Source organism: Oncorhynchus keta, chromosome 8, assembly GCF_023373465.1.
Source record: "Oncorhynchus keta strain PuntledgeMale-10-30-2019 chromosome 8, Oket_V2, whole genome shotgun sequence".
Lineage (NCBI taxonomy): Eukaryota > Metazoa > Chordata > Actinopteri > Salmoniformes > Salmonidae > Oncorhynchus > Oncorhynchus keta.
In genome coordinates, this window is record NC_068428.1 from 36185347 (window position 1) to 36207577 (window position 22231).

The window sequence follows — 22231 nt, forward strand, 5'->3', positions numbered from 1 at the left end:
AATCAGGGAATGGGGAGAATTAGGGAATGGGGAGAATCAGGGAATGGGGAGAATCAGGGAATGGGGAGAATCAGGGAATGGGGAGAATCAGGGAATGGGGAGAATCAGGGAATGGGGAGAATCAGGGAATGGGGAGAATCGGGGAATAAGGAGAATCAGGGAATGGGGAGAATCAGGGAATGGGGAGAATCAGGGAATGGGGAGAATTAGGGAATGGGGAGAATCAGGGAATGGGGAGAATCAGGGAATGGGGAGAATCAGGGAATGGGGAGAATCAGGGAATGGGGAGAATCGGGGGAATAAGGAGAATCAGGGATTGGGGAGAATCAGGGAATGGGGAGAATTAGGGAATGGGGAGAATTAGGGAATGGGGAGAATCAGGGATGGGGAGAATCAGGGAATGGGGAGAATCAGGGATGGGGAGAATCAGGGAATGGGGAGAATCAGGGATGGGGAGAATCAGGGAATGGGGAGAATCAGGGAATGGGGTGAATCAGGGAATGGGGTGAATCAGGGAATGGGGTGAATCAGGGAATGGGGAGAATCGGGGAATAAGGAGAATCAGGGAATGGGGAGAATTAGGGATGGGGAGAATCAGGGTTATTCTCTACTTTCCTCGCCTCTTTTTTTCCATAACCTGGAATCTGATTGGTGAGTTTTTGCGTGCCTTCATGTGCTTGTACGTGCGCATCTGAAAATGTGTATGTGTGTATCTAACGGCATGTGTGCAGCTTTCTTCCCCTGTATTGGAGCTGGGAGCTGCAGCGAGACAAAGCGCCCATTGAGCCATTGCGCTCTCTAGCTCTCTGCTAGGCGCCCATTAGAAGAGATAGCTCCTATTCTCAGCCGCGCTCCCCTGCTCTGATTAACAGCCTACACCACAGCAGAAGCAATATGGCTGACATTTAACTATTATCTTCCACCACCCTCTACCCTACTTTCTATCTCGCCTACGTTAATCGACTGAGTTAACAAGCGTGTTATGGACCGTGGTAAGCTGCATTTTTGATACAATGTGAACTTACTAAGTCAGGGTTGGAGGTTTATCCATAAATGCATGAGACCCAACAGGCCTCAGATCTAACGATGATGGGTAACCTAAGGATGTTAGCCAGAAAAATCCAAAGGATTCCAAAGGAATATTTTGAGTTCACCGTGATCCGTCAAGTGTCCACTGAACGGTCAATATTATTTAACCCCTCGGTATTTACAGTAGGCGTTATGGCGTATAGGAGCTGATGTTTATACCTTACATATAGCAGTGTATTCTATAAGAAAGTTATGTTTTTTTCCTCTCTCAATATTATATCATTGTTTCTGGTAAGCTTTTCAGCAGCATAGTAACCCATATGTTGATGATGTGTAGTTGTTTGGGAAAAGGTTCATGCTTTCAAGTACAAGTCCAACTTTCACTACATAGCCAACTCTTCAGTACTGTAAGTATGAAACATGCTGTGAGAGAGCATGCGGTAGGACATCATCATGGTGGCGTCTTGCGTAACATCCTCTCATTATGCGTGGTGATACAGCCTGGTATACCATGTTTAAACCCATAAGGTCAGCTGGCTAACGGAAGAGCAAATTACTAAAACACTAAATGGGTTTTTGTGTGCGTGTGTGTATACAATATGTGTGTGTGTGTCTCTGTGTATGAGTGTGTGTGCATGTGTGTATCCAATATGTGTGTATGTGTGCCTGTGTGTACGAGTGCGTGTGTCTGTGTGCATGTGTGTGAGAGAGAGCGAGAGATAGGAATAGAAAGAGAGATGGAGAAATAAAATGACAGAGACAGCGAGAAAGATGGAACAAGAGAGAAAATGAGAGCGAGAGATGGAGAGAGATAAATAAAATCCCAGGGAGACAGAGAGAGAGCAACTGAGCAAACGAACTGATACTCAGTCACCATGGCAACCATTTGACGTGAAGCTGACATACCTGCTGCCAATAAGAGCACTTTACTTCTCCGACGGCTTTCCATGGTCATGTGTGTACAGCAGTGGTCTAAAGTACTTCAGTAACAATACTTTAAAGTACTGCTTAAGTAGTTTTGGGGGGTATTTATACTATTTACTATTTATATTTTGAACAACTTTTAGATACTGAAGTATATTTTTGTAATTGCATTTACTTTTGATACTTAAATATGTTTAAAACTAAATACTTTTGGACTTTTACGCAAGTAGTGGTTTGCTGAGTGACTATCAAGTCACAAGGCGAGACCCAGATACAGACACAGGAGGCAGATGGTTGGAGTCTTACAATGTTTATTATTTCAAACGGGTAGTCAAGAGAATGGTCGTGGACAGGCAAAAAGGTCAAAACCAGATCAGAGTCCAGGAGGTACAGAGTGGCAGACAGGATCGTGGTCAAGGCAGGCAGAATGGTCAGGCAGGCTGGTACAAAGTCCAGAAACAGGCAAGGGTCAAAACCAGATCAGAGTCCAGGAGGTACAGAGTGGCAGACAGGATCGTGGTCAAGGCAGGCAGAATGGTCAGGCAGGCGGGTACAAAGTCCAGAAACAGGCAAGGGTCAAAACCAGGTGGACTAGAAAAAGAAGAATGCAAAAAGCAGGAGAACGGGAAAAACTCTGGTTGACTTGGAAACATACAAGACAAACTGACACAGAGAGACAGGAAACACAGGGATAAATACACTGGTACAGAGAGACAGGAAACAAAGGGATAAATACACTGGTACAGAGAGACAGGAAACACAGGGATAAATACACTGGTACAGAGAGACAGGAAACAAAGGGATAAATACACTGGTACAGAGAGACAGGAAACACAGGGATAAATACACTGGTACAGAGAGACAGGAAACACAGGGATAAATACACTGGTACAGAGAGACAGGAAACACAGGGATAAATACACTGGTACAGAGAGACAGGAAACACAGCGATAAATACACTAGTACAGAGAGACAGGAAACACAGGGATAAATACACTGGGGGAAACGAGCGACACCTGGAGGTTGTTATTGCTGGTGGTGGTGGGGAGGTGGATGGTTATTATATCAGGTGTTAGTAGGGAGGTGGATGGTTATTATATCAGGTGTTAGTAGGGAGGTGGATGGTTATTATATCAGGTGTTAGTAGGGAGGTGGATGGTTATTATAGCAGGTGTTAGTAGGGAGGTGGATGGTTATTATATCAGGTGTTAGTAGGGAGGTGGATGGTTATTATATCAGGTGTTAGTAGGGAGGTGGATGGTTATTATAGCAGGTGTTAGTAGGGATGTGGATGGTTATTATATCAGGTGTTAGTAGGGAGGTGGATGGTTATTATATCAGGTGTTAGTAGGGAGATGGATGGTTATTATATCAGGTGTTAGTAGGGAGGTGGATGGTTATTATATCAGGTGTTAGTAGGGAGGTGGATGGTTATTATATCAGGTGTTAGTAGGGAGGTGGATTGTTGTTATATCAGGTGTTAGTAGGGAGGTGGATGGTTATTATATCAGGTGTTAGTAGGGAGGTGGATGGTTATTATAGCAGGTGTTAGTGGGGAGGTGGATGGTTATTATATCAGGTGTTAGTAGGGAGGTGGATTGTTGTTATATCAGGTGTTAGTAGGGAGGTGGATGGTTATTATATCAGGTGTTAGTAGGGAGGTGGATGGTTATTATAGCAGGTGTTAGTAGGGAGGTGGATGGTTATTATATCAGGTGTTAGTAGGAGGTGGATGGTTATTATATCAGGTGTTAGTAGGGAGGTGGATGGTTATTATATCAGGTGTTAGTGGGGAGGTGGATGGTTATTATATCAGGTGTTAGTAGGGAGGTGGATTGTTGTTATATCAGGTGTTAGTAGGGAGGTGGATGGTTATTATATCAGGTGTTAGTGGGGAGGTGGATGGTTATTATATCAGGTGTTAGTAGGGAGGTGGATTGTTGTTATATCAGGTGTTAGTAGGGAGGTGGATGGTTATTATATCAGGTGTTAGTGGGGAGGTGGATGGTTATTATATCAGGTGTTAGTAGGGAGGTGGATTGTTGTTATATCAGGTGTTAGTAGGGAGGTGGATGGTTATTATATCAGGTGTTAGTAGGGAGGTGGATGGTTATTATAGCAGGTGTTAGTAGGGAGGTGGATGGTTATTATATCAGGTGTTAGTAGGGAGGTGGATGGTTATTATATCAGGTGTTAGTAGGGAGGTGGATGGTTATTATATCAGGTGTTAGTAGGGAGGTGGATGGTTATTATATCAGGTGTTAGTAGGGAGGTGGATGGTTATTATATCAGGTGTTAGTAGGGAGGTGGATGGTTATTATATCAGGTGTTAGTAGGGAGGTGGATGGTTATTATATCAGGTGTTAGTAGGGAGGTGGATGGTTATTATATCAGGTGTTAGTAGGGAGGTGGATGGTTATTATATAGCAGGTGTTAGTAGGGAGGTGGATGGTTATTATATCAGGTGTTAGTAGGGAGGTGGATGGTTATTATATCAGGTGTTAGTAGGGAGGTGGATGGTTATTATATCAGGTGTTAGTAGGGAGGTGGATGGTTATTATATCAGGTGTTAGTAGGGAGGTGGATGGTTATTATATCAGGTGTTAGTAGGGAGGTGGATGGTTATTATAGCAGGTGTTAGTAGGGAGGTGGATGGTTATTATATCAGGTGTTAGTAGGGAGGTGGATGGTTATTATAGCAGGTGTTAGTAGGGAGGTGGATGGTTATTATATCAGGTGTTAGTAGGGAGGTGGATGGTTATTATATCAGGTGTTAGTAGGGAGGTGGATGGTTATTATATCAGGTGTTAGTAGGGAGGTGGATGGTTATTATATCAGGTGTTAGTAGGGAGGTGGATGGTTGTTATATCAGGTGTTAGTAGGGAGGTGGATGGTTATTATAGCAGGTGTTAGTGGGGAGGTGGATGGTTATTATATCAGGTGTTAGTAGGGAGGTGGATTGTTGTTATATCAGGTGTTAGTAGGGAGGTGGATGGTTATTATATCAGGTGTTAGTAGGGAGGTGGATGGTTATTATAGCAGGTGTTAGTAGGGAGGTGGATGGTTATTATATCAGGTGTTAGTAGGGAGGTGGATGGTTATTATATCAGGTGTTAGTAGGGAGGTGGATGGTTATTATATCAGGTGTTAGTGGGGAGGTGGATGGTTATTATATCAGGTGTTAGTAGGGAGGTGGATTGTTGTTATATCAGGTGTTAGTAGGGAGGTGGATGGTTATTATATCAGGTGTTAGTGGGGAGGTGGATGGTTATTATATCAGGTGTTAGTAGGGAGGTGGATTGTTGTTATATCAGGTGTTAGTAGGGAGGTGGATGGTTATTATATCAGGTGTTAGTGGGGAGGTGGATGGTTATTATATCAGGTGTTAGTAGGGAGGTGGATTGTTGTTATATCAGGTGTTAGTAGGGAGGTGGATGGTTATTATATCAGGTGTTGTAGGGAGGTGGATGGTTATTATAGCAGGTGTTAGTAGGGAGGTGGATGGTTATTATATCAGGTGTTAGTAGGAGGTGGATGGTTATTATATCAGGTGTTAGTAGGGAGGTGGATGGTTATTATATCAGGTGTTAGTAGGGAGGTGGATGGTTATTATATCAGGTGTTAGTAGGGAGGTGGATGGTTATTATATCAGGTGTTAGTAGGGGTGGAGGTGGATGGTTATTATAGCAGGTGTTAGTAGGGAGGTGGATGGTTTATTATATCAGGTGTTAGTAGGAGGTGGATGGTTATTATATCAGGTGTTAGTAGGGAGGTGGATGGTTATTATATCAGGTGTTAGTAGGGATGTGGATGGTTATTATAGCAGGTGTTAGTAGGGAGGTGGATGGTTATTATATCAGGTGTTAGTAGGGAGGTGGATGGTTATTATATCAGGTGTTAGTAGGGAGGTGATGGTTATTATATCAGGTGTTAGTAGGGATGTGGATGGTTATTATAGCAGGTGTTAGTAGGGAGGTGGATGGTTATTATATCAGGTGTTAGTAGGGAGGTGATGGTTATTATATCAGGTGTTAGTAGGGAGGTGGATGGTTATTATATCAGGTGTTAGTAGGGAGGTGGATGGTTATTATATCAGGTGTTAGTAGGGAGGTGGATGGTTATTATATCAGGTGTTAGTAGGGAGGTGGATGGTTATTATATCAGGTGTTAGTAGGGAGGTGGATGGTTATTATAGCAGGTGTTTATAGGTGTTAGGTGGATGGTTATTATATCAGGTGTTAGTAGGGAGGTGGATGGTTATTATATCAGGTGTTAGTAGGGAGGTGGATGGTTATTATATCAGGTGTTAGTAGGGAGGTGGATGGTTATTATATCAGGTGTTAGTAGGGAGGTGGATGGTTATTATATCAGGTGTTAGTAGGGAGGTGGATGGTTATTATATCAGGTGTTAGTAGGGATGTGGATGGTTATTATATCAGGTGTTAGTAGGAGGTGGATGGTTATTATATCAGGTGTTAGTAGGGAGGTGGATGGTTATTATATCAGGTGTTAGTAGGGAGGTGGATGGTTATTATATCAGGTGTTAGTAGGGAGGTGGATGGTTATTATATCAGGTGTTAGTAGGGAGGTGGATGGTTATTATATCAGGTGTTAGTAGGGAGGTGGATGGTTATTATATCAGGTGTTAGTAGGTAGGTGGATGGTTATTATATCAGGTGTTAGTAGGGAGGTGGATGGTTATTATATCAGGTGTTAGTAGGTAGGTGGATGGTTATTATATCAGGTGTTAGTAGGGAGGTGGATGGTTATTATAGCAGGTGTTAGTAGGGAGGTGGATGGTTTATTATATCAGGTGTTAGTAGGGAGGTGGATGGTTATTATATCAGGTGTTAGTAGGGAGGTGGATGGTTATTATATCAGGTGTTAGTAGGAGGTGGATGGTTATTATATCAGGTGTTAGTAGGTAGGTGGATGGTTATTATATCAGGTATTAGTAGGGAGGTGGATGGTTATTATATCAGGTGTTAGTAGGGAGGTGGATGGTTATTATATCAGGTGTTAGTAGGGAGGTGATGGTTATTATATCAGGTGTTAGTAGGGAGGTGGATTGTTGTTATATCAGGTGTTAGTAGGGAGGTGGATGGTTATTATATCAGGTGTTAGTAGGGAGGTGGATGGTTATTATATCAGGTATTAGTAGGGAGGTGGATGGTTATTATATCAGGTGTTAGTAGGGAGGTGGATGGTTATTATATCAGGTGTTAGTAGGAGGTGGATGGTTATTATATCAGGTGTTAGTAGGGAGTGGATGGTTATTATAGCAGGTGTTGTAGGAGGTGGATGGTTATTATATCAGGTGTTAGTAGGGAGGTGGATTGTTGTTATATCAGGTGTTAGTAGGAGGTGGATGGTTTATTATATCAGGTGTTAGTAGGGAGGTGGATGGTTATTATATCAGGTGTTAGTAGGGAGGTGGATGGTTATTATATCAGGTGTTAGTAGGGAGGTGGATTGTTGTTATATCAGGTGTTAGTAGGGAGGTGGATGGTTATTATATCAGGTGTTAGTAGGGAGGTGGATGGTTATTATATCAGGTGTTAGTAGGGAGGTGGATGGTTATTATAGCAGGTGTTAGTAGGGAGGTGGATGGTTATTATATCAGGTGTTAGTAGGGAGGTGGATGGTTATTATATCAGGTGTTAGTAGGGAGGTGGATGGTTATTATAGCAGGTGTTAGTAGGGAGGTGGGTGGTTATTATATCAGGTGTTAGTAGGGAGGTGGATGGTTATTATATCAGGTGTTAGTAGGGAGATGGATGGTTATTATATCAGGTGTTAGTAGGGAGGTGGATGGTTATTATATCAGGTGTTAGTAGGAGGTGGATGGTTATTATATCAGGTATTAGTAGGGAGGTGGATGGTTATTATATCAGGTATTAGTAGGAGAGTGGATGGTTATTATATCAGGTGTTAGTAGGGAGGTGGATGGTTATTATATCAGGTGTTAGTAGGGAGGTGGATGGTTATTATATCAGGTGTTAGTAGGGAGGTGGATGGTTATTATAGCAGGTGTTAGTAGGGAGGTGGATGGTTATTATATCAGGTGTTAGTAGGGAGGTGGATGGTTATTATATCAGGTGTTAGTAGGAGGTGGATGGTTATTATATCAGGTGTTAGTAGGTAGGTGGATGGTTATTATATCAGGTGTTAGTAGGGAGGTGGATGGTTATTATATCAGGTGTTAGTAGGGAGGTGGATGGTTATTATATCAGGTGTTAGTAGGGAGGTGGATGGTTATTATAGCAGGTGTTAGTAGGGAGGTGGATGGTTATTATATCAGGTGTTAGTAGGGAGGTGGATGGTTATTATATCAGGTGTTAGTAGGGAGGTGGATGGTTATTATATCAGGTGTTAGTAGGGAGGTGGATGGTTATTATATCAGGTGTTAGTAGGGATGTGGATGGTTATTATAGCAGGTGTTAGTAGGGAGGTGGATGGTTATTATATCAGGTGTTAGTAGGGAGGTGGATGGTTATTATATCAGGTGTTAGTAGGGAGGTGGATGGTTATTATATCAGGTGTTAGTAGGGATGTGGATGGTTATTATAGCAGGTGTTAGTAGGGAGGTGGATGGTTATTATATCAGGTGTTAGTAGGGAGGTGGATGGTTATTATATCAGGTGTTAGTAGGGAGGTGGATGGTTATTATATCAGGTGTTAGTAGGGAGGTGGATGGTTATTATATCAGGTGTTAGTAGGGAGGTGGATGGTTTATTATATCAGTTGTTAGTAGGGAGGTGGATGGTTATTATATCAGGTGTTAGTAGGGAGGTGGATGGTTATTATATCAGGTGTTAGTAGGGAGGTGGATGGTTATTATATCAGGTGTTAGTAGGGAGGTGGATGGTTATTATATCAGGTGTTAGTAGGGATGTGGATGGTTATTATAGCAGGTGTTAGTAGGGAGGTGGATGGTTATTATATCAGGTGTTAGTAGGGAGGTGGATGGTTATTATATCAGGTGTTAGTAGGGAGGTGGATGGTTATTATATCAGGTGTTAGTAGGGAGGTGGATGGTTATTATATCAGGTGTTAGTAGGGAGGTGGATGGTTATTATATCAGGTGTTAGTAGGGAGGTGGATGGTTATTATATCAGGTGTTAGTAGGGAGGTGGATGGTTATTATAGCAGGTGTTAGTAGGGAGGTGGATGGTTTATTATATCAGGTGTTAGTAGGAGGTGGATGGTTATTATATCAGGTGTTAGTAGGGAGGTGGATGGTTATTATATCAGGTGTTAGTAGGGAGGTGGATGGTTATTATATCAGGTGTTAGTAGGAGGTGGATGGTTATTATATCAGGTGTTAGTAGGGAGGTGGATGGTTATTATATCAGGTGTTAGTAGGGATGTGGATGGTTATTATAGCAGGTGTTAGTAGGGAGGTGGATGGTTATTATATCAGGTGTTAGTAGGGAGGTGGATGGTTATTATATCAGGTGTTAGTAGGGAGGTGGATGGTTATTATATCAGGTGTTAGTAGGGAGGTGGATGGTTATTATATCAGGTGTTAGTAGGAGGTGGATGGTTATTATATCAGGTGTTAGTAGGGAGGTGGATGGTTATTATATCAGGTGTTAGTAGGGAGGTGGATGGTTATTATATCAGGTGTTAGTAGGTAGGTGGATGGTTATTATATCAGGTGTTAGTAGGGAGGTGGATGGTTTATTATATCAGGTGTTAGTAGGTAGGTGGATGGTTATTATATCAGGTGTTAGTAGGGAGGTGGATGGTTATTATAGCAGGTGTTAGTAGGGAGGTGGATGGTTATTATATCAGGTGTTAGTAGGGAGGTGGATGGTTATTATATCAGGTGTTAGTAGGGAGGTGGATGGTTATTATATCAGGTGTTAGTAGGAGGTGGATGGTTATTATATCAGGTGTTAGTAGGTAGGTGGATGGTTATTATATCAGGTGTTAGTAGGGAGGTGATGGTTATTATATCAGGTGTTAGTAGGGAGGTGGATGGTTATTATATCAGGTGTTAGTAGGGAGGTGGATGGTTATTATATCAGGTGTTAGTAGGGAGGTGGATGGTTATTATATCAGGTGTTAGTAGGGAGGTGGATGGTTTATTATATCAGGTGTTAGTAGGGGTGGATGGTTATTATATCAGGTGTTAGTAGGGAGGTGGATGGTTATTATATCAGGTGTTAGTAGGGAGGTGGATTATATCAGGTTTAGTAGGAGGTTTTATTATCAGTAGTGGTTATTATATCAGTAGGGAGGTGGATGGTTATTATATCAGGTGTTAGTAGGGAGGTGGATGGTTATTATATCAGGTGTTAGTAGGGAGGTGGATGGTTATTATATCAGGTGTTAGTAGGGAGGTGGATGGTTATTATATCAGGTGTTATTATATAGGTGTTAGTAGGGAGGTGGATGGTTATTATAGCAGGTGTTAGTAGGGAGGTGGATGGTTATTATATCAGGTGTTAGTAGGGAGGTGGATGGTTATTATATCAGGTGTTAGTAGGGAGGTGGATGGTTATTATATCAGGTGTTAGTAGGTAGGTGGATGGTTATTATATCAGGTGTTAGTAGGGAGGTGGATGGTTATTATATCAGGTGTTAGTAGGGAGGTGGATGGTTATTATATCAGGTGTTAGTAGGGAGGTGGATGGTTATTATAGCAGGTGTTAGTAGGGAGGTGGATGGTTATTATATCAGGTGTTAGTAGGGAGGTGGATGGTTATTATATCAGGTGTTAGTAGGGAGGTGGATGGTTATTATATCAGGTGTTAGTAGGGAGGTGGATGGTTATTATATCAGGTGTTAGTAGGGATGTGGATGGTTATTATAGCAGGTGTTAGTAGGGAGGTGGATGGTTTATTATATCAGGTGTTAGTAGGGAGGTGGATGGTTATTATATCAGGTGTTAGTAGGGAGGTGGATGGTTATTATATCAGGTGGTTATTATATCAGGTAGTAGGATGTGGATGGTTATTATAGCAGGTGTTTAGTAGGGAGGTGGATGGTTATTATATCAGGTGTTAGTAGGGAGGTGGATGGTTATTATATCAGGTGTTAGTAGGGAGGTGGATGGTTATTATATCAGGTGTTAGTAGGGAGGTGGATGGTTTATTATATCAGGTGTTAGTAGGGAGGTGGATGGTTATTATATCAGGTGTTAGTAGGAGGTGGATGGTTATTATATCAGGTGTTAGTAGGGAGGTGGATGGTTATTATATCAGGTGTTAGTAGGGAGGTGGATGGTTATTATATCAGGTGTTAGTAGGGAGGTGGATGGTTATTATATCAGGTGTTAGTAGGGAGGTGGATGGTTATTATAGCAGGTGTTAGTAGGGAGGTGGATGGTTATTATTATCAGGTGTTAGTAGGAGGTGGATGGTTATTATATCAGGTGTTAGTAGGGAGGTGGATGGTTATTATATCAGGTGTTAGTAGGAGGTGGATGGTTATTATATCAGGTGTTAGTAGGGAGGTGGATGGTTATTATATCAGGTGTTAGTAGGGAGGTGGATGGTTATTATATCAGGTGTTAGTAGGAGGTGGATGGTTATTATATCAGGTGTTAGTAGGGAGGTGGATGGTTATTATATCAGGTGTTAGTAGGGAGGTGGATGGTTATTATATCAGGTGTTAGTAGGGAGGTGGATGGTTATTATATCAGGTGTTAGTAGGAGGTGGATGGTTATTATATCAGGTGTTAGTAGGGAGGTGGATGGTTATTATATCAGGTGTTAGTAGGGAGGTGGATGGTTATTATATCAGGTGTTAGTAGGGAGGTGGATGGTTATTATATCAGGTGTTAGTAGGGAGGTGGATGGTTATTATATCAGGTGTTAGTAGTAGGAGGTGGATGGTTATTATATCAGGTGTTAGTAGGAGGTGGATGGTTATTATATCAGGTGTTAGTAGGGAGGTGGATGGTTATTATATCAGGTGTTAGTAGGGAGGTGGATGGTTATTATATCAGGTGTTAGTAGGGAGGTGGATGGTTATTATATCAGGTGTTAGTAGGGAGATGGATGGTTATTATATCAGGTGTTAGTAGGGAGGTGGATGGTTATTATATCAGGTGTTAGTAGGGAGGTGGATGGTTATTATATCAGGTGTTAGTAGGGAGGTGGATGGTTATTATATCAGGTGTTAGTAGGGAGGTGGATGGTTATTATATCAGGTGTTAGTAGGGAGGTGGATGGTTATTATATCAGGTGTTAGTAGGGAGGTGGATGGTTATTATATCAGGTGTTAGTAGGGAGGTGGATGGTTATTATATCAGGTGTTAGTAGGGAGGTGGATGGTTATTATATCAGGTGTTAGTAGGGAGGTGGATGGATATTATATCAGGTGTTAGTAGGGAGGTGGATGGTTATTATATCAGGTGTTAGTAGGAGGTGGATGGTTATTATATCAGGTGTTGTAGGGAGGTGGATGGTTATTATATCAGGTGTTAGTAGGGAGGTGGATGGTTATTATATCAGGTGTTAGTAGGGAGGTGGATGGTTATTATAGCAGGTGTTAGTAGGGGTGTTGTGGATGGTTATTATATCAGGTGTTAGTAGGTGATAGGGAGGTGGATGGTTATTATATCAGGTGTTAGTAGGGAGGTGGATGGTTATTATATCAGGTGTTAGTAGGGAGGTGGATGGTTATTATATCAGGTGTTAGTAGGTAGGTGGATGGTTATTATATCAGGTGTTAGTAGGGAGATGGATGGTTATTATATCAGGTGTTAGTAGGAGGTGGATATCAGTTATTATATCAGGTATTAGGTGTTAGTAGGGAGGTGGATGGTTATTATATCAGGTGTTAGTAGGGAGGTGGATGGTTATTATATCAGGTGTTAGTAGGGAGGTGGATGGTTATTATATCAGGTGTTAGTAGGGAGGTGGATGGTTATTATAGCAGGTGTTAGTAGGGAGGTGGATGGTTATTATATCAGGTGTTAGTAGGGAGGTGGATGGTTATTATATCAGGTGTTAGTAGGGAGGTGGATGGTTATTATAGCAGGTGTTAGTAGGGAGGTGGATGGTTATTATATCAGGTGTTAGTAGGGAGGTGGATGGTTATTATATCAGGTGTTAGTAGGGAGGTGGATGGTTATTATATCAGGTGTTAGTAGGGAGGTGGATGGTTATTATATCAGGTGTTAGTAGGGAGGTGGATGGTTATTATATCAGGTGTTAGTAGGGAGGTGGATGGTTATTATAGCAGGTGTTAGTAGGTGTTAGGTGGATGGTTATTATAGCAGGTGTTAGTAGGGAGGTGGATGGTTATTATATCAGGTGTTAGTAGGGATGGTTAGGTGGATGGTTATTATAGCAGGGGAGGTGTTAGTAGGTGTTAGTAGGAGGTGGATGGTTATTATATCAGGTGTTAGTAGGGAGGTGGATGGTTATTATATCAGGTGTTAGTAGGGAGGTGGATGGTTATTATATCAGGTGTTAGTAGGGAGGTGGATGGTTATTATATCAGGTGTTAGTAGGGAGGTGGATGGTTATTATATCAGGTGTTAGTAGGGAGGTGGATGGTTATTATATCAGGTGTTAGTAGGGAGGTGGATGGTTATTATATCAGGTGTTAGTAGGGAGGTGGATGGTTATTATATCAGGTGTTAGTAGGGAGGTGGATGGTTATTATATCAGGTGTTAGTAGGGAGGTGGATGGTTATTATAGCAGGTGTTAGTAGGGAGGTGGATGGTTATTATATCAGGTGTTAGTAGGGAGGTGGATGGTGGATGGTTATTATATCAGGTGTTAGTAGGGAGGTGGATGGTTATTATATCAGGTGTTAGTAGGGAGGTGGATGGTTATTATATCAGGTGTTAGGGAGGTATGGTAGGTGTTAGTATGGATTTATTATATCAGGTGTTAGTAGGGAGGTGGATGGTTATTATATCAGGTGGATGGTTATTATAGCAGGTGTTAGTAGGGAGGTGGATGGTTATTATATCAGGTGTTAGTAGGGGAGGTTATTATAGCAGTGGATGGTTATTATATCAGGTGTTAGTAGGTAGGTGGATGGTTATTATATCAGGTGTTAGTAGGGAGGTGGATGGTTATTATATCAGGTGTTAGTAGGGAGGTGGATGGTTATTATATCAGGTGTTAGTAGGGAGGTGGATGGTTATTATAGCAGGTGTTAGTAGGGAGGTGGATGGTTATTATATCAGGTGTTAGTAGGGAGGTGGATGGTTATTATATCAGGTGTTAGTAGGGAGGTGGATGGTTATTATATCAGGTGTTAGTAGGGAGGTGGATGGTTATTATATCAGGTGTTAGTAGGGAGGTGGATGGTTATTATATCAGGTGTTAGTAGGGAGGTGGATGGTTATTATATCAGGTGTTAGTAGGGAGGTGGATGGTTATTATATCAGGTGTTAGTAGGGAGGTGGATGGTTATTATATCAGGTGTTAGTAGGGAGGTGGATGGTTATTATATCAGGTGTTAGTAGGGAGGTGGATGGTTATTATATCAGGTGTTAGTAGGGAGGTGGATGGTTATTATATCAGGTGTTAGTAGGGAGGTGGATGGTTATTATATCAGGTGTTAGTAGGGAGGTGGATGGTTATTATATCAGGTGTTAGTAGGGAGGTGGATGGTTATTATATCAGGTGTTAGTAGGGAGGTGGATGGTTATTATATCAGTGTATAGGGAGATGGATATTATATCAGGTGTTAGTAGGGAGGTGGATGGTTATTATATCAGGTGTTAGTAGGGAGGTGGATGGTTATTATATCAGGTGTTAGTAGGGAGGTGGATGGTTATTATATCAGGTGTTAGTAGGGAGGTGGATGGTTATTATATCAGGTGTTAGTAGGTGGATTTATTATATCAGGTGTTAGTAGGGAGGTGGATGGTTATTATATCAGGTGTTAGTAGGGAGGTGGATGGTTATTATATCAGGTGTAGGGAGGTGGATGGTTATTATATCAGGTGTTAGTAGTGGATGGTTATTATATCAGGTGTTAGTAGGGAGGTGGATGGTTATTATATCAGGTGTTAGTAGGGAGGTGGATGGTTATTATATCAGGTGTTAGTAGGGAGGTATTATATCAGGTGTTAGTAGGGAGGTGGATGGTTATTATATCAGGTGTTAGTAGGGAGGTGGATGGTTATTATATCAGGTGTTAGTAGGGAGGTGGATGGTTTATTATATCAGGTGTTAGTAGGGAGGTGGATGGTTATTATATCAGGTGTTAGTAGGGAGGGTGGATGGTTATTATATCAGGTGTTAGTAGGGAGGTGGATGGTTATTATATCAGGTGTTAGTAGGGAGGTGGATGGTTATTATATCAGGTGTTAGTAGGGAGGTGGATGGTTATTATATCAGGTGTTAGTAGGGAGGTGGATGGTTATTATATCAGGTGTTAGTAGGGAGGTGGATGGTTATTATATCAGGGAGGTGGATGGTTATTATATCAGGTGTTAGGGAGGTGGATGGTTATTATATCAGGTGTTAGTAGGGAGGTGGATGGTTATTATATCAGGTGTTAGTAGGGAGGTGGATGGTTATTATAGCAGGTGTTAGTAGGGAGGTGGATGATGTTAGTAGGGAGGTTATTATATCAGGTGTTAGTAGGGAGGTGGATGGTTATTATATCAGGTGTTTAGTAGGGAGGTGGATGGTTATTATATCAGGTGTTAGTAGGGAGGTGGATGGTTATTATATCAGGTGTTAGTAGGGAGGTGGATGGTTATTATAGCAGGTGTTAGTAGGGATGTGGATTGTTGTTATATCAGGTGTTAGTAGGGAGGTGGATGGTTATTATATCAGGTGTTAGTAGGGAGGTGGATGGTTATTATATCAGGTGTTAGTAGGGAGGTGGATGGTTATTATATCAGGTGTTAGTAGGGAGGTGGATGGTTATTATAGCAGGTGTTAGTAGGGAGGTGGATGGTTATTATATCAGGTGTTAGTAGGGAGGTGGATGGTTATTATATCAGGTGTTAGTAGGGAGGTGGATGGTTATTATATCAGGTGTTAGTAGGGAGGTGGATGGTTATTATATCAGGTGTTAGTAGGGAGGTGGATGGTTATTATATCAGGTGTTAGTAGGGAGGTGGATGGTTATTATATCAGGTGTTAGTAGGGATGTGGATGGTTATTATATCAGGTGTTAGTAGGGAGGTGGATGGTTATTATATCAGGTGTTAGTAGGGAGGTGGATGGTTATTATATCAGGTGTTAGTAGGGAGGTGGATGGTTATTATATCAGGTGTTAGTAGGGAGGTGGATGGTTATTATATCAGGTGTTAGTAGGGAGGTGGATGGTTATTATATCAGGTGTTAGTAGGGAGGTGGATGGTTATTATATCAGGTGTTAGTAGGGAGGCGGATGGTTATTATATCAGGTGTTAGTAGGGAGGTGGATGGTTATTATAGCAGTTGGTGGTGGTGGTAGGGAGGTGGATGGTTATTATAGCAGTTGGTGGTGGTGGTAGGGAGGTGGATGGTTATTATAGCAGTTGGTGGTGGTGGTAGGGAGGTGGATGGTTATTATAGCAGTTGGTGGTGGTGGTAGGGAGGTGGATGGTTGTCAACGACTGTTGCTGGAAAACAGAGAGAACATGGGTAAATTTACACCTAAATTCATTATTATGTTATGCTGCTTGATGAAGTTAAACACTCATTCAGACCATCCTTCCAGATTGATCTTTCGTAAACTACATTACATACAGTATATAGTGTTTCTTATTGTAAATTATTTGACTGGTGACATTTTAGTGTGTTTCAATAGAGATATCCCAGAAAACCAAAATTGTCTCTGTGAAGGTTCCCTGTGTCACGGCCGTCTTCCTGGAAGGAATGGACCAAAGCGCAGCGTGGTGAGCCTACATTTGGCTCTTTATTTTGGAATGACGCCAATAAAACAAGAAACAAAATGAACAACCGTGAAGCTTACAGGGCTTTAGTGCCACAAACAAAGTTAACTACCCACACTGGAGGAGGGAAAAAGGGCTACCTAAGTATGGTTCCCAATCAGAGACAACGTTAGACAGCTGTCCCTGATTGAGAACCATACCCGGCCAAAACATAGAAATAAAGAAACATAGAAAACAAAACATAGAATGCCCACCCCACATCACACCCTGACCTAACCAAATAGAGAAACAAAATGGCTGTCTGAGGTCGGGGCGTGACACCCAGAACATTCATAGGTCACGACAGATGTTATCATACCACAATAACAGTCCCGTTGTGGTGATGACTATGGAATGTTTATATAAAACATTCGGCTGACGTTGCAAGAACGTTCCTCGCAAGAAAAATGTAATCTGTTCCTTAAATTCTCCCAGAATGTTTCATTTGGTTTTGGGAAGAGTCTGGTAAGAACAATGTGGGAACATCACAAAAGAAAAATTCCCAAAACACAAGAACTGTCTAGTTGTGAGGAATTCTACAATGCTATAGGACTGCTTTGCTAGCACTGGTTGGAATCTGTTTTGAGACTCCGCCGATAACATTGACACGCTAACCACCTCCGTCACCGGCTTCATTAGGAAATGCATCAGCAACGTTGTCCCCACAGTGAAGATTCGCTGCTTCACCAATCAAAAGCCCTGGATTCACACTGAGGTGGGTGATAAACTAAAGGACAGGGCTATTTCTTACAGAGCTATCACAGGCAACCCTGAGGCTACAGCTGAGGACAGGAACAAGTACAACAAGTCCCACTATGACCTCTGCAGAGTCCTCATACGAGCAAAAGGACAATATAGAACATAGGTGGAATCAGGTTACACAGACTCTGACACCCGCCACATGTGGCAGGGGCGACAGTCCATTACAGATTACAAAGGAAGACACAGCTGTGATGTGGCAGGGTCTACAGTCCATTACAGATTACAAAGGAAGACCCAGCCGTGATGTGGCAGGGGCTACAGTCCATTACAGATTACAAAGGAAGACACAGCCGTGATGTGGCAGGGGCTACAGTCCATTACAGATTACAAAGGAAGACCCAGCCGTGATGTGGCAGGGGCTACAGTCCATTACAGATTACAAAGGAAGACCCAGCCGTGATGTGGCAGGGGCTACAGTCCATTACAGATTACAAAGGAAGACACAGCCGTGATGTGGCAGGGGCGACAGTCCATTACAGATTACAAAGGAAGACCCAGCCGTGATGTGGCAGGGGCTACAGTCCATTACAGATTACAAAGGAAGACCCAGCCGTGATGTGGCAGGGGCGACAGTCCATTACAGATTACAAAGGAAGACCCAGCCGTGATGTGGCAGGGGCTACAGTCCATTACAGATTACAAAGGAAGACCCAGCCGTGATGTGGCAGGGTCTACAGTCCATTACAGATTACAAAGGAAGACCCAGCCGTGATGTGGCAGGGTCTACAGTCCATTACAGATTACAAAGGAAGACCCAGCCGTGATGTGGCAGGGTCTACAGTCCATTACAGATTACAAAGGAAGACCCAGCCATGATGTGGCAGGGGCTCCAGTCCATTACAGATTACAAAGGAAGACACAGCCGTGATGTGGCAGGGGCTACAGTCCATTACAGATTACAAAGGAAGACCCAGCCATGATGTGGCAGGGGCTCCAGTCCATTACAGATTACAAAGGAAGACCCAGCCATGATGTGGCAGGGGCTGCAGTCCATTACAGATTACAAAGGAAGACCCAGCCGTGATGTGGCAGGGGCTACAGTCCATTACAGATTACAAAGGAAGACCCAGACGTGATGTGGCAGGGGCTACAGTCCATTACAGATTACAAAGGAAGACCCAGCCGTGATGTGGCAGGGGCTACAGTCCATTACAGATTACAAAGGAAGACCCAGACGTGATGTGGCAGGGGCTACAGTCCATTACAGATTACAAAGGAAGACCCAGCCGTGATGTGGCAGGGTCTACAGTCCATTACAGATTACAAAGGAAGACCCAGACGTGATGTGGCAGGGGCTACAGTCCATTACAGATTACAAAGGAAGACCCAGCCGTGATGTGGCAGGGGCTACAGTCCATTACAGATTACAAAGGAAGACCCAGACGTGATGTGGCAGGGGCTACAGTCCATTACAGATTACAAAGGAAGACACAGCTGTGATGTGGCAGGGGCTCCAGTCCATTACAGATTACAAAGGAAGACCCAGCCGTGATGTGGCAGGGGCTCAGTCCATTACAGATTACAAAGGAAGACCCAGCCGTGATGTGGCAGGGTCTACAGTCCATTACAGATTACAAAGGAAGACCCAGCCATGATGTGGCAGGGGCTCCAGTCCATTACAGATTACAAAGGAAGACACAGCCGTGATGTGGCAGGGGCTACAGTCCATTACAGATTACAAAGGAAGACCCAGCCGTGATGTGGCAGGGGCTACAGTCCATTACAGATTACAAAGGAAGACCCAGCCATGATGTGGCAGGGGCTCCAGTCCATTACAGATTACAAAAGAAGACCCAGCCATGATGTGGCAGGGGCTGCAGTCCATTACAGATTACAAAGGAAGACCCAGCCGTGATGTGGCAGGGGCTACAGTCCATTACAGATTACAAAGGAAGACCCAGATGTGATGTGGCAGGGGCTACAGTCCATTACAGATTACAAAGGAAGACCCAGCCGTGATGTGGCAGGGGCTCCAGTCCATTACAGATTACAAAGGAAGACCCAGCCGTGATGTGGCAGGGTCTACAGTCCATTACAGATTACAAAGGAAGACACAGCTGTGATGTGGCAGGGGCTCCAGTCCATTACAGATTACAAAGGAAGACACAGCTGTGATGTGGCAGGGGCTACAGTCCATTACAGATTACGAAGGAAGACCCAGCCGTGATGTGGCAGGGGCTACAGTCCATTACAGATTACAAAGGAAGACCCAGCCGTGATGTGGCAGGGGCTCAGTCCATTACAGATTACAAAGGAAGACCCAGCCGTGATGTGGCAGGGTCTACAGTCCATTACAGATTACAAAGGAAGACCCAGCCATGATGTGGCAGGGGCTCCAGTCCATTACAGATTACAAAGGAAGACACAGCCGTGATGTGGCAGGGGCTACAGTCCATTACAGATTACAAAGGAAGACCCAGCCATGATGTGGCAGGGGCTCCAGTCCATTACAGATTACAAAGGAAGACCCAGCCATGATGTGGCAGGGGCTGCAGTCCATTACAGATTACAAAGGAAGACCCAGCCGTGATGTGGCAGGGGCTACAGTCCATTACAGATTACAAAGGAAGACCCAGACGTGATGTGGCAGGGGCTACAGTCCATTACAGATTACAAAGGAAGACCCAGCCGTGATGTGGCAGGGGCTCCAGTCCATTACAGATTACAAAAGAAGACCCAGCCGTGATGTGGCAGGGTCTACAGTCCATTACAGATTACAAAGGAAGACACAGCTGTGATGTGGCAGGGGCAGCAGTCCATTACAGATTACAAAGGAAGACACAGCTGTGATGTGGCAGGGGCTACAGTCCATTACAGATTACGAAGGAAGACCCAGCCGTGATGTGGCAGGGGCTACAGTCCATTACAGATTACAAAGGAAGACCCAGCTGTGATGTGACCAATGATGCCTCTATACTAGATCAACTCATTGCATTTTATGCACGCTTCGACAATAACAACATCATGCCGGGTGTGAGGGCCGCCACCCACCCAGACGACTGGGTGATCTCAACTCTCTGAGGTTGACGTGAGTAAGGTCTTTAATCAGGTCAACAACAGCAAGGCCGCGGGGCCCGACGGTATTCCAGGGCTCGTTTTCAGAGTATGCGCAGAACAGCTGGCAGGCATATTCACGGGAATTTTCAGTCTCTCCATGTCCATGTCTGAAATCCCCACATGTTTTAAGGTGATCTTCATCATTCCTGTTCACAAGAACTCTAAGGCTTCATGCCACAATGACTATCACCCTGTAGCACTCACATCTGTAATCAGGAAGCTTTGAGAGGCTGGTTATGGCACACATCAACTCTATCATCCCAGACACCCTAGACTCACCCCAATTTGCATGCCTCCTCAACAGATCTATAGACGACGCAATCTCAATTGCACTTCATACTGCCCTCATCCACCTAGATAAGAGGAATACCTATGTGAGAATGCTGTTCATTGACTACAGCTTAGCATCAAAACCATTGTCCCCTCCAAGCTCATCACCAAGCTTAGGACTGAACACCGCCCTCTGCAACTGGATCCTGGACTTCCTGACGGGCCGACCCCAGGTGGTGAGGGTAGGCAACATCCCCTCCGTCCCTCAGCAAAGGGCCTGTGCTTAGTCCCCTACAGTACTCCTTGTTCACCCACGACTGAATGGCCACGCACGACTCCAACACCATCATCACGTTTGCTGACGACACAACGAGCACACCCCCATCCACATCAACGGGGCTGCAGTGGAGCAGGTTGAGAGGTTCAAGATCAGAAAATGGTCCACACACACGTGCACAGTCGCGAAGAAGGTGTGACAGCGCCTCTGCCCCCTCAGGAGGTTGAACAAGGTTTGACATGGGCCTTCAGATGCTCAAAAAGTTCTATACCTGCAACATTTAGAGCATCTTGACTGCATCACCGCTTGGTAAGGCTACAGCCCATAGAAACGCATTGAACTGATAACAGAATTTATATGTTTAAATTAATGATTAGAATATTCCACCCTGAAACCATATAATTGTATGAAATTGACTATAGTCAGTAAAATTATAATTAATGATGTGTGTAGTTTTAGTCAGAATTAGGGTGAAACAATATATTGTTTATAGTATCTTAAACACAGACTGTCTGAGCAAAATTCGGTGCTGGGCTGGGAGATTGGGGAGAGGGCAGGGAGTACTTCTCACGGTTCTCCCTAATCTTTGTCGGCTGGGTAGTGATACAGTATGTGCGTAGGATACCTGCTGTTTGTGTGGAAGTATGTGCGCCGCTATAAAATGGATGTGTTTGTATAATGGACTTCAGAACGTTCTCTGAATAAACTGTACTAACCTTTTGCATGAGCTGAGTCTTTGACTAATTATTATTATACCCATGGTTTTACAAACCTCTGGGATTGGTCAAAGCTATTGATTGATAGTTATTATCATTGGAATTGAAAACTCTAGTGACAATAACACATTCATAAATTGAAAAAGAATATATGCAATTGTAAGGAATAGGTTTTTTAAGCGTCTGTCCTACATGTAGGAGATATCAGAAAGATCATGGTGTTTCCACCTCCATTTCCCCACTGGAATTCATTTTACAGACACAAAAAGATCCCACCATGTCGAACAAACATGGTCTGAGCAACCAGCTCTCACAGTCTCACATCAGAATTAGACATTAAAGGT